Source organism: Physeter macrocephalus, chromosome 11 (genome assembly GCF_002837175.3).
Source record: "Physeter macrocephalus isolate SW-GA chromosome 11, ASM283717v5, whole genome shotgun sequence".
NCBI lineage: Eukaryota > Metazoa > Chordata > Mammalia > Artiodactyla > Physeteridae > Physeter > Physeter macrocephalus.
The window spans coordinates 75,086,461-75,099,399 of record NC_041224.1 but is presented as its reverse complement, the minus strand read 5'-3'; the positions used below and the strand labels follow the sequence as shown (position 1 = coordinate 75,099,399).

Here is a 12,939-nt window from a genome sequence, read left to right as displayed (position 1 = left end):
ATGAACGTGGACTTAACTGCAAAGTCCTGCTAAACCTGAGACTAGGAATCATCACACATCCGAGTGGCCTTGAAATAAGAATTATATCCCCGAAATAGTTGACTGTTGACAGGACACCACCATTTGCTAGCCTGTGCCTCCTTTGTAGCCATCCTCCATCCCACCCTGCCGCCCTTGCTCATATCTCATTTCACCTTGAAACTTTAAAACCTCAGCTCTGAAGGCAACGAAGGAGAAATGTAAGAGGAATGCCAGGAGAAAGATCTGAAAAAACTAAGAAGTAGGATCAGAATACTTAAAATTCTGGCAGTGCTTAGTAAAATTAAGACCAAGATCAGAACTCACATTTTTAAATTCTACCTAGTCCTCTTACTTTTCTGTTTCTGCCAGCTTTGCTTTTAAAATATTTAACATATTAATTAAGAAAGAAAGTTCAGTTACTCAGGTAATATATGAACTTGTCCCCTTAAAACAAATAAAATACATTTTCAAATAAATTACAAATAAAGCCAAAGTCCCCTTTGGCCAACTCCCAATCCTTATCTGCCTACCCCTGCCCAGAAGTAACTCATGGGTATGAGTTTGGTTTGGTCCTTATCTTTCTAGATCATTTCCTAAATGTACTTATAGAAAATATGTCTTATTATGTTGTGTGTGGTTTTTAGAACATATATGATATCATACTGACTGTATTATTCTGCAACTGTTATTTTTTGCTCAGCTGTATATAACTTAAGACTTTTTAAATATTGGGTTGGCAAACTTTTTCTGTAAAAGGCCAGATGGTAAAGATTTTGGGCTTTGCGAGCCCTCCTGTCTCTGTTGTTAACTACTCAACTCTGCCTTTGTAGCATGAAAGCAGCCATAGACAATATGTGAATGAATGAGTGTGGCCATGTGCCGATAAAACTATATTTATAAAAACCAGTGGTGTGCCGGATTCGGCCTCTGGTCCCAGTTTGCTGAATCCTATTTCCTCACCATCCCCCTCTCTCTTTTTGTGTATATATGTGTATATAGATATTTTTAACAGCTTTTATTGAGATAGAATTCACATACCTTACAATTCACCCTTTTAAAGTGTACAATTCAATGGCTTTTAGTGTATTCATAGAGTTGGGCATCCATTACCACAGCCAATTTTAAAACATTTTCATTACCCCAAAAAGGAACCTTGTACCTATTCAGTATTAATACATATAGGTTTACTCTGTTCAACTGCTAGATGTAATATTTATTAGTATGGATATACTATCATTTGTTTAAACTATTCTTTTTTATTTTTTGAGTGGCTGAAATTTTCTCAGTAGGACATTTTATTAAGAAGGTAACACATACATGTATATACATGGTTAAAAACAAAACGAAAGGTGTTACGGACTGTTCAGTGAGGGGGAAATGTCTGCTCTTCAGCACTGGCCCCTCCTCTCCTTCCCAGAGGCAGTTACTCTTACTGGATTCTTTTGTGTCCCTGCAGAGATAGTCTATGCATATAAGTGTGCATATTTTCCACCCTCCATCTTCTAGCCTACTTCTCTTTTGTTAATCGTCTGTTCTGCATCTTGATTTTTTTCACAAAACAGTTTCTCTGAGTGATAGTTCCTTGTTATTGATTCCATTGTATGGATGTAATTTATTTAAACTTATTCCCCATTGTTGGACATTCCAATTTTTCATTTTTCTGCTTCTAGAAACAGTATTACAGAGAATGTCCTTGACTAATCTTTTTACATATGTGAATTTATCTCTTGGATAATTCCAAGAAGTACAATTGCCACATCAAAGGGTTGTTAGGTTTTGTTGTTGTTGTTTTGATGGATATTGACAAATTGTCCTCCAAAGAAGGTTGTTAATGGCTCTAACCTTACCAGGTGGGAGGGTGCCCAGTCCCCTGCCTTTGCCAGGAGTGTATCACTAAGTGGTTTGCTCTTCCTCTGTGTGATTTGCTTGCCTCCTTTTTTCCCGAAAATGACATATGAGTAACAAAGCATCGCAAGACTGGGCTGCTTGCTTGTCTTTTTCTTATGACTTGTAGGAGTTGTTTATGTATTCTCTGCTGTTAGTTATATGTTGCAACAGTCTTCTCCCAGCTTGTAGCTTTTCCACATTGTTGTTTTGCTTGTTTTTTTGGGGGCAGAAGTTTGCATTTTAAGTAGGTAAACTGTTTTTCTTTTGGCTTGTGGTTTGTACTTTTTGTGTCTTGTACATCATACCACAGGGTCATTATTTGCCTATATTTTTTTCTAAAATGTTTCATGGCATTTAGGTCTTTAATCTATCCAGAATTCGTTTTGGTGTATAACATGAGGTGGTCAGGTACAATTTCATACATAAAGGTAGCCTAAATCATCCTTTCTTTCCTCATTGTTATGTCTTGCCAACTCAGGTATAAAGTTTTTATATATACATGGTTCCGTTAGTTCTATTGTCAGTTATATCCCTCGATCAGTATAATATTGTTGTAAATTATTATTATTCTCTAATAAGTTTTAATATCTAGGGGAGCAAATCTCCTCTCCTTGTCCTTTAAGGATGTCTTGGCTATTCTTAGCACTTTACATTTCCATATAAAATTTTAAAACAACAAAATTACATATTTTGGTGAAGCTCCTCACTTATTCTTGAATAGCACCTTTTACTTCCTCCTTTTACCCTAGTACAGTAAGAGATTTAGGGAGTAGGTTTTTATTTTTTTGTTTTAATAAATTTATTTATTTTATTTATTTATTTTTGGCTGTGTTGGGTCTTCGTTGCTGAACGCGGGCTTTCTCTAGTTGCGGTGAGCGGGGGCTACTCTTCGTTGGCGGTGCGTGGACTTCTCATTGTAAGGCTTCTCTTGTTGAGGAGCACGGGCTCTAGGCACGCGGGCTTCAGTAGTTGTGGCACGTGGGCTCAGTAGTTGTGGCTCGCGGGCTCTAGAGAGCAGGCTCAGTAGTTGTGGCGCACGGGTTTAGTTGCTCCGCGGCATGCGGGATCTTCCCGGACCAGGGCTCGAACCCATGTCCCCTGCATTGGCAGACGGATTCTTAACCGCTGCGCCACCAGAGAAGCCCGGGAGTAGTTTTTAATAGCACATTATGTATCGATTTGGAAACAAACAGGAGAGGAGACCTCCTCCTCCTCCTCCTCGCTCCCCTTGGCCACATGTGATGCTTAGACTTGCTCTGTATTTAGTCTAGGCCTGGCTTCTGATTTCTAGACCAGGGTACCCAGCTGCCTGTTCAGCTTCTCCACACTTGTGGCTCACAGCACAGCGCAGCACGAGCTGCTGCTTTGACCGTGTTCTTTTGCAGTAGATGGCACTACAGCCTATGACTGCTGTGCCAGAAATCTAGAAACCGTCCTCCTAAATAGTTGTCACATCTTTTCACTTCCTTTCGTTGGAGGCACTGCCCCACCTTTGGGCAAGGAAACCTTGTTCCTCACCAGGACGGTTATGATGTCTTTTTCATCCCTGCTTCCGTTCCTGCCCCCTTCCAACCAGTCTCTAAATGGAGTGATCTGTTAAAAATGACAATTAAAATATTTCCTTTTAAAATCCGTCGGTGGTTTCCCACTTCTCTTGGGGCAATATTGAGTCCTTAATGTGACCTACACGGCCTTGCAGCCTCTGCTCCTCTGTGATATCTTTCCAGCTTGTCTTTGAGCCACAGCCCATCTGCATTCTTTCAGACTCACTGAGCTCAGAGGCATGTGCCCAGGACCTGCTGGGGTCCCTCTGCTCAGATCTGCACTGCTGCCACCTTCGCCTGGCTCCTGCCTCCCTCTCCCTCACCTCTCCCGACACTTTCTCAGGGAAGCCTTCCCTTACCATCCAGACTTGGTCAGATCCTTCTATCATGTGATACTATCGGGCTCTGTACCTTTTTATTGTCGTTCCTATCACAAGCATAATAAATTATTTTTGTAGTATTCTATTTAATTCTATTCTTGTTAGTCTGAGGCTTCATGAGGACAGAACCTGTATATGTACTGTTCTCAATGAGAGAGAGAAAGAGGAAACAAACACCAGTTATCTAAAATAATTGTTCCCCAGCCTTACAGAGACAAGGCTGATCCTTTTCTTTTTATTAAAAAATATTGATTGAAAATGGGCCAGGTGGGATTAGAAAAGTCCCTGAATTCATCATACCTGCTCTTTTCCTTAAACCACAGTTTCTTTAAGAGCTTATAAACTTCTAGTTAGATTGGTCCCCTCCTGTTAATACGTTTATTTTGTGATGGACATTAAGGTGAAATGCAGTCAAAGATTCAAATATGGGAAAGTGAGCGAAGAAATGCACAAGCAACAAGGGTTCACCTTCCTCTTTCCCTCCCTCTACCCTCCCCCACCTCTGTTCCTGAGATAGAATTCATATAGATAGTTAGATGAGGATGAGGTGGCCAGTTGGTCACTTATTCATATATTTATTCAGCAAATATTTATTGAGCACGTAACGTATGCCAGGCTCTGGCCAGGCCCTGAGATACGGACGTAATCATTGTGCTCGCCTTCTGGCACTTCATAGTCTAGTGGGTGGATGGATTTGTAGCCAACATTTGTTGAGCATTTAGTATCAGCCTAATTCTTCACAACTATTCTGTGAGGGTAAGTAGTAATTTTTCCACTGAGAAAACTGAGCCACAGGATGGTAGGTAATTTGCTCACAGTCATTCACTTCATAAATTGTAGAGCCAGGATTCAAACCCATTGTCTTAACCATGATTCTGTATGACCTGTAAGAAAACAATGCAGTCCCAGCAGAGTGAGCTAAGCGCCGTGTATAAAAGACCACCTCAGTTGTTGGGGTAAAGGTGGTGGGAGTGGCTTCGAAGGCTTACTAGAGAAGGCATGGTTTGCATCAAGCTCTTGAAAGGTGAGGCTGCGTGGGGTGCTGGAAGGGTGGAGGTGTGGGGTTCTTTCAAACACAGAAGACACTGAGTAAAGGGCTGAAGAAGAAAGGGAGCATGTTTGGTTTTAGGAACTGAAAAAAATTCAGTATATTTGGAGCATATCTGGTCATTTATTTTGGGGACAGTGGTGAGCCATTTGACAGAGAGGAGTGGGAGAAACAGCTGTGTGTTGTAGAAAGCTCACTGGTTGTAGTATTGGGAGCTTAGTGAAAGGGCCCAAGACCTCAGCCACTGCTGCCTGGTCAGGACTGCAGCCTCATTTACCTGCACCCCACGTGTATTTATTGAGCACTACTATGTGCCAGGCACTGTTCTGAGGGCTGGGAATACAGTAACAAAATAAAGTCCCTGCTGTCACGGCACTTACATTTCAGTAGTTGACAGTAAATATATGATATCAAGTCATGAAGAAAAAGGAGGCAGAGAAGGGATAAAGAGGTACAGGCTTCTGTTTTAAATTAGGTATTCAGGGAAGGCCTCTAATGTGACATGTTAGCTGAGGCCTGAAAGAAACGACGACCAAACCATGTGTGTATCTGGGAGAAAAGTGTTAAAGGAAAAGTGTTAAAATAAAAACTGTAGGCTGGGAGCATGCTTAGTACTTTCAGAAAAAAGCCAGGAAGACGGTGGCTGGAGCAGAATAATGGGAGAGGGGGGCAAACAGGGCTAAAGAGAGTCAGCTGACATGTTCTGTAGCTCCTAGAAGGCATGGAAAAGACTTTGGACTTTGTTCTGAGAATGGGAGTGCCATTGAATACTTCTCAACTGAGGAACGATATGAACTTACTTAAGGGCTCACTCTGGCTGCTCTGAGGAAGATAGATTGTGGAGGAGCAGAGGAGAAATAGGAAAACCTGTCTGGACACTTTGGAATAGTTCAGGTGAGAGATGTTCGTGGCTTGGGCTACATGATAGCAGTGGATGTGTTGAGAAGTGGTCAGATTCTGGATATATTTTGAAAATGGAGGCAACAATATGTGCTGATAGATTGGCTATGAGGTGAGAGGGAAAGAAATTAAGAATAACTGAGGTTTGGGGGCTGAGGATCAGGAAGAAAAGAGTTGTCATTTACTGAATGAGCAGGGGAAAGATAGCCAAAGCAGTTGAAAAGAAGAAAGGATATAGATGTTTAATATCAGCCATTTACCCTACCAGAAATTTTTAATGTCAAGTACATTAAAGGAGCAGATCTTATAATTAAATGTGTACACCTGCACCATGAAACCACCAATGAGTGATCACACAGAGCTATCAAAACTCAGAGCTAAGAGGTTGCCTGTCTCTGTGCTGTGGTGACAGCCATGTGACCACAGAGGGAAACCTGGTTGTGGAGCAGGTATGTGAAGTACGCTTGCTGCTGCTTGGGAGAAATCCAGTTTCATTGAGGAAATGAGCAAGTTTGATTTGAATCACTAATACTGTCTATATTCCAAAAGGAAAAAAAAAAAGTGAGGCTCTCTTTAGTTTAATCTAAACTTGTGCTGTCTATAGCACGTGTGGCAGCAGGCATACCTCAGAGATACTGAGGGTTGGTTCCAGACCACCACAATAAAGCGAATATTGCAACAGAGGGAGTCACATGAATTTTTTGGTTTCCCAGTGTCTAAAGAAACAATGTACATATCTTAGTTAAAAAATACTTTATTGCTAAAAAATTGCTAACCATCATCTGAGCCTTCAGTGAGTCATAATCTTTTTGCTGGTGGAGGATCTTCCCTCATGTTGATGGCTACTGAATGACCAGGGTGGTGGTTGCTGAAGGCTGGAGTGGCAATTTCTTAAAATACGACAAAAATGAAGTTTGCCACCATTGATTAACTCTTCCTTTCACGAATGATTTCTCTGTAGCATGCAGTGTTTGATAGCATTTTATCCACAGTAGAACTGCTTTCAAGATTAGAGTCAATTCTGTTAAACCCTACTGCTACTTTATCAACTAAGTTTATGTAGTATTCTAAATCCTTTATTATGATTTCAACAACCTCCACAGCATCTTCACTGAGAGTAAATTCCATCTCAAGAAATCACTTTCTTTGCTCATCCCTGAGAAGCAGCTCCTCACCTGTTAAAATTATATCATGAGATTGCAGCAATTCAGTCATATCTTCAGGCTCCACTTCTAATTCTAGTTATCTTGCTAAGTAATCTGCAGTTACTTCCTGCACTGAAGTCTTGAACCCCTCAGAGGCATCCATGAGAGTTGGAATCAACGTCTTCCAAACTCTTGTTAATATTGATATTTTGTCCCCTTCCCATGAATTATGTATGTTCTTAATGGCATCTAGAATGGTGAATCCTTTCCAAAAAGTTTTCAATTTACTTTGCCCAAATCCATCAGAGGAATCACTATTTATGGTAGCTGTAGCCTTAGGAAATGTATTTCTTCAGTAATAAAACTTCATAGTCGAAATTACTCCTTGATCCATGGACTGCAGAATGGATATTGTGTTAGGCATGAAAACAACATTAATCTCATTGTATATCTCTATCAGAGCTCTTGGATGACTAGGTGTGTTGTCAATGAGCAGTAACATTTTGAAAGAAGTCTTTATTTCTGAGCAGTAGATCTCGACGTCGAACTTTATATATTCAGTAAACCGTGTTGTACACAGATGTGCTGTCATCCAGGCTTTGTTGTTCCATTTATAGAGCACAGACAGAGTAGATTTGGTAGAATTCTTAAGGGCACTAGGGTTTTTGGAATGGTACATCTCCATCGGAGCTCTCGGGTGACCAGATGCATTGTCAATGAGCAGTAATATTTTGAAAGGAATCTTTTTTTCTGAGCAGTAGGTCTCAACAGTGGGCTTAACATATTCAATAAAGCACGTTGTAAATAGATGTGCTGTCATCCAGGCTTTGTTGTTCCATTTATAGAGCACAGACAGAGTAGATTTGGTAGAATTCTTAAGGGCACTAGGGTTTTTGGAATGGTAAATGTGCACTGGCTTCAACTTAAAGTCTCCAGCTACATTAGCTCCTAACATGAGAATCAGCCTGTCCCTCGAAGCTTTGAAGCCACACTTTGACTTCTCTAGCTATGAAAGTCCTAGGTAGCATCTTCTTCCAATATAACACTGTTTCATCCATATTGAAACACTGTTGTTTAGTGTAGCCACCTTCATTAATTATCTTCTGGATAATTTGTTGCAGCTTTTACATGGGCACTTGCTGCTTCACCTTGCATTTTGATGTTATGGAGTTGGCTTCTTTCTTGGAACCTCATGAATCAACCTCTGCTAGCTTCAGGCTGTTTGGATGTTTCCTCACATCTCTCAACCTTCACATAATTGAAGAGAGTTAGGGCCTTGCTTTGAATTAGGCTTTGGCTAAATTAGGGAATGTCGTGGCTGGTTTGATCTTCTGTTCAGCCCACTCAGACTTTCTCCATATCAGCAAAAAGGCTGCTCTGCTTTCTTATTATTCCTGTGTTCACTGGATTAGCACTTTTAATTTCCTTCAAGAACATTTCCTTTGCATTCACAACTTGTCTGCCTGTTTTGCACAAGAAGCTGAGCTTTTGGCCTATCTCAGTTTTCAACATGCCTTCCTCACTAAGCGTAATCATTTCTAGCTTTTGATTTAAAGTGAGAGACATGTGACTCTTCATTTGAACAGTTAAAGGCCTGATTTCAATATTGTTGTGTCCCAGGCGACAGGGAGGCCTGAGGAGAGGGAGAGAGACTGGGGAACGGCTGGTTAGTGGAGCAGTCAGAATCAACATGTATTGATTAAGTTCGCTGTCTTATTATGGGCGTGATTCATGGCAACCCTAAATAATTAAAATAGTCACATCTAAGATCACTGATCACCATAACAAATATAATAATGATGAAAAAGTTTGAAATATTTTGAGAATTATCCTAATGTGATACAGAGACAGAAAGTGAGCAAATGCTGTTGGAAAATGGCACCGATGGACTTGATCTAGGTAGGGTTGCCACAAACCTTCAGTTTGTAAAAATTGCAGTCAGTATCTCTGAAGTGCGATAAAGTGAAGTGCAATAAAATATGTGCCTGTATTTACATTTAAATTAAACAAAAATTCAGTTCCGCAGTCACACTAGCCATGTTTCAAGTGCTCAGTAGCCACACGTGACTAGTAGACATATTAGACCTTGTAGATATAAAATGTTGGCCTGTGCAGATAAGTGATATTTTGCTGCTTTACTTTCAAACATCCTGCTTCAAAATGATGAACACTTAGGGTTTTATAATGTCCAAAAGTATTAGTGTTTCTAAACACAAATGTGATGCATATAATAGTACCTCTGTCCAAATCCTGGTAATCTTTCTGACCAGGTTAGTGTGCTGTTGGAATTATGGGGAAGAGTCTCTACTATAAGAGTGTGAATTTTAAGAAACCCACTATTATTATATTCATTTTCCCAATTTGAATCTTTCTAAAAATTCTAATACTACACTGGACATTTCAAGAGAGTAACAACATTAAGAGACCCTATATTAGCTAGTGTGTTTATTTATCTTCAGATTCAGTGTTTATGCAAACTGACCTGGAGGGTGGTCAGCTGAAGATCTAGAAGTTAATTCCATAAAACACATCCCTGGAGGAACCTGAGGATAAGTGTCTCAGGTCTTCTCTTGGTACAGTAGGTAAAATCCTCTTGATGAAACACAAGAAAATAAATGAGAGAGATAAGTGATTAGAAAAATCCATAGCAGAATGGTGAGAAATTATTTTTAGCTTTTCAAAAATGAAAGATTTTACAAATGGTAATTCCAAATGTGATGAAACAGGGACATTGATGGTAGAAGTTTATTAAAGCACTTGTGGAAAGAAGTTTAGTAGTATGTTAGATCCTGAGAAATGGGAGATTTTTTTGCCAATAAATCTACTTCTGTTAATTTATTCCAAGGAAGCAGTCTTAAGTACAGGAATTATTTTCTGTATGAAAATTTTACCCTTTATTATATATAATTTTAAAAATGGAGGCATTTTCATTGCCCAAATATAGAAGAAAAATTAAGTAATTAGACTATGATTACAATTATGAGTAATTTTTTTAAATGTGTAGAAAGAAGGCTGAAAGAAGTCTATCATCAATATTGACAGTAGTTATTAGAGAATGCTGTTTTTTGCTTTGCTGCTTTTCTAAATTTTTAGTTTTTCAGTAACAAAAAAGTAATATTTCTTGGGGAAGTTCTGTTTGGGAATATTATACCATCTGACTTTCTGGCTCTTTGTTCTGTGTTGAATTATTAGTCAAGTTTTAGGTTTTTGGCTAGATTTTTTTTTTTCCTTCATCATTGCTTTTTTTCCTATAATAACATGGCACAATGCATAACTGGTTTTTAGAACTCCAAGCAGTGCCTATGCCTGTGTAACTTAGCTAATTGCATTTGGTGCTTTCTAAAACTTTTAAGAAGAGTAATCACATAAATAGTAAATTAGGGTACAATGCTTATACATATATTTTGTAAAATTCTGACTTTCCTGCTTTTAGGATTTTGTAATGTCCAAACGTATTTGAGCTTTTAGACACAAATGGGAAGCATATAATAACCTCTGTACAAATCCTGGTAATGTTTTTGAACAGTTTAGTGTATATATTCCAATCCTTAGAGTAACCAGTAAAAAAAAAAAAAAAAAAAAAGATAATGCAAAGAAGTATAGCTAAACTGTCAATGGAGACATTAAAATGGAACGTTAAAAAATGTTCTGATAGTACAAAGAAAAAAAAGGTAGTAAAGGGAAGAAGAGGGACAATTGAGGAGACAGATGGAAAACAAATAATAAAATGGTAAATCTAAACTCAACTATATCAATAATTATATTAATCATTAATGGACTAAACACTCCAATTGAAAGTTAGAAATTATCAGAAAGGTAAGTAGACAAAACTTAGTTAATTACATGCTGACTACAAAGATAATACTTTAAATATAAAGGTACAGGTAGGTTGAAAGTAGATGAATGGATGGGCTATATCATGGAAATATGTCATGCAAATGGCAAGCATGTGAAGGCCCGAGTGGCTACATTAATATCATATAAAATAGATTGCAAGACATAGACTATTACCAGAACTAAAGAGAGACATTTCACAGTGACTAATGGGGCACTTTATTAGGAGGAATAACAGTCATAAAATGTGCATACACCTAGAAAGAGAACTTCAAAATACGTGAGGCAAAAATTTGAAGGGAACTTCAAAATATGTGTTAAAGGGAGAAATGGACAGTTTCACAATCTTGAATGTTGGAGATTTTAACATCTCTCAGCAATTGATAAAACATCTAGATTTTAAAAATCAATAACTATAGAAAAATCTAAAAAACATTATCAAACCCATTGACCTAATATTTTTGAAAATTGCATCCAATACCTTCAGAATATACATTCTTTTGTGTGCATGATGTGGACACTAGGATAAACCATATGCTGGCAATAAAATACGTGTCAGTAAATTTTAAAAGGCTGAAATCTTAAGGGTATATTCCCTAACTGCAATGGAATTCTGTTAGAAATCAACAACAATAACATGTCTAGGACAAACTCAGACATTTAGAAATCAAACAAATTTTGAACTGAATGATAGTGAAAATACAATATATCAGAATTTGTGGGATGTACTAGAGCAGTGCTTAGAAAGGAATTTATAGCTATAAATGTTTGAATAGCAAAGAAGAACCATCTTAAATCCATTACTGAAGTTTTTACCTTCAGAGACTTGAAAAAGAAGAAATTGAGCCCAAAGTGGCTGTTGCCATTTACCCTCTCTGCTCCCCAACAATCCTTTACCCTCTCTGCTCCCCAACAATCTCTGTGTTACATTATCATGGGAGCTGGAATCCTCCTTGATGATGGAAGGGACTGACCTGATTTTGGAGCCCATGGAAATTCTCCATGCCTGGAGTGTTGTTGAAAATAACTGTGGTCTTGATTTAGGTGGCAAACAAACTGGAAAGTCCAACAGCACAGCTGCTTGACTGAGGCTGTAATACCAATTGGGGCAAGCAAAGAGCAGCCTCACATTTAACAGGAGACCTGGCAAATGAGACAGCCATGTGGGCTTTGATAAGATGCTACATATTTCTGGGAATTTGGAAGGCTGATACATAATTAAGAAAGACTAGAGAGGACCTCAGTTATCTACTCACCCCTGACTGAACATGAGGCCAGAAAATGGAAGCTGTAAATTGTAAATTGTCTGTTTATTGAATGTGTGTCTCAACCTATACACAGATCTCCTGGGCAAAGGGTGGAAGCCTTACTGGCTCAAATTGTTTAAGCACAGCCTCTGACTAGTTAGTTACTGGTCAAACATAAGTTATTCCTAGGGGCAGCCCCTAGAAGCCAGACTTTAATAATAACAACTAGCAGAGACATAAGTGGCTGTATACCACAAGGGAGACAGACTATGTAGAATTAGTCTAGGCAATTCACTAAAACAAATAGCAGCAGCCCACCTGGAAGAGGTGAGGATCAAAATCCAGGGGTGCTATGATATAGTCTAAAATCTTCAATTTTCAGTAAAATTATGAGACATGCTAAGAAACAGGAATGTATTGCTCATACACAAGAAATGAAACCAGCTAATAGAAAGTGTTTATGAAGGGGCCCACATGTTACACCTAGTTAACAAAACTTCAGAATAGCTATTATAAATGTGTTCAAAGAACTAAGGAAACCATGTTCAAAGAATTAAATGAAAACATGTGACAGTGACACATCAAATAGGAATGATCAATAAAGAGATAGAATGCATATAATTTTATATATGTAAATGGGAATGTATGTATATACATATATATAAATAGAAATTCTAGAGTTGAAAATACAGTAACTAAAATGAAGAATTCATTAGAGTGGTTAACAGCAGATTTGAGCTGGCAAAAGAAGGAATCAGTGACCTTGAAAATTTATCAATAGACATTATGTAGTCTGAGGAACATATAGAAAAAAGAATTTTTAAAAATATCAACAACAATAAGATATGTAAGACATCTTATGGCCAAAATAACTTATGTTTGACCGGTAACTGGTCAGAGGTTGTGCTTAAGAAATTTGAGCCGGTAAGGCTT

General features: G+C 38.4%; 1 protein-coding gene across 2 annotated transcripts in view; it reads left to right on the top strand.

Moving 5' to 3' along the window:
• Positions 1-12,939, top strand: part of ASB7 (ankyrin repeat and SOCS box containing 7) — a 47,327-nt gene that overhangs the window by 10,632 nt on the left and 23,756 nt on the right. The gene's annotated exons all lie outside the window — the stretch shown is intronic.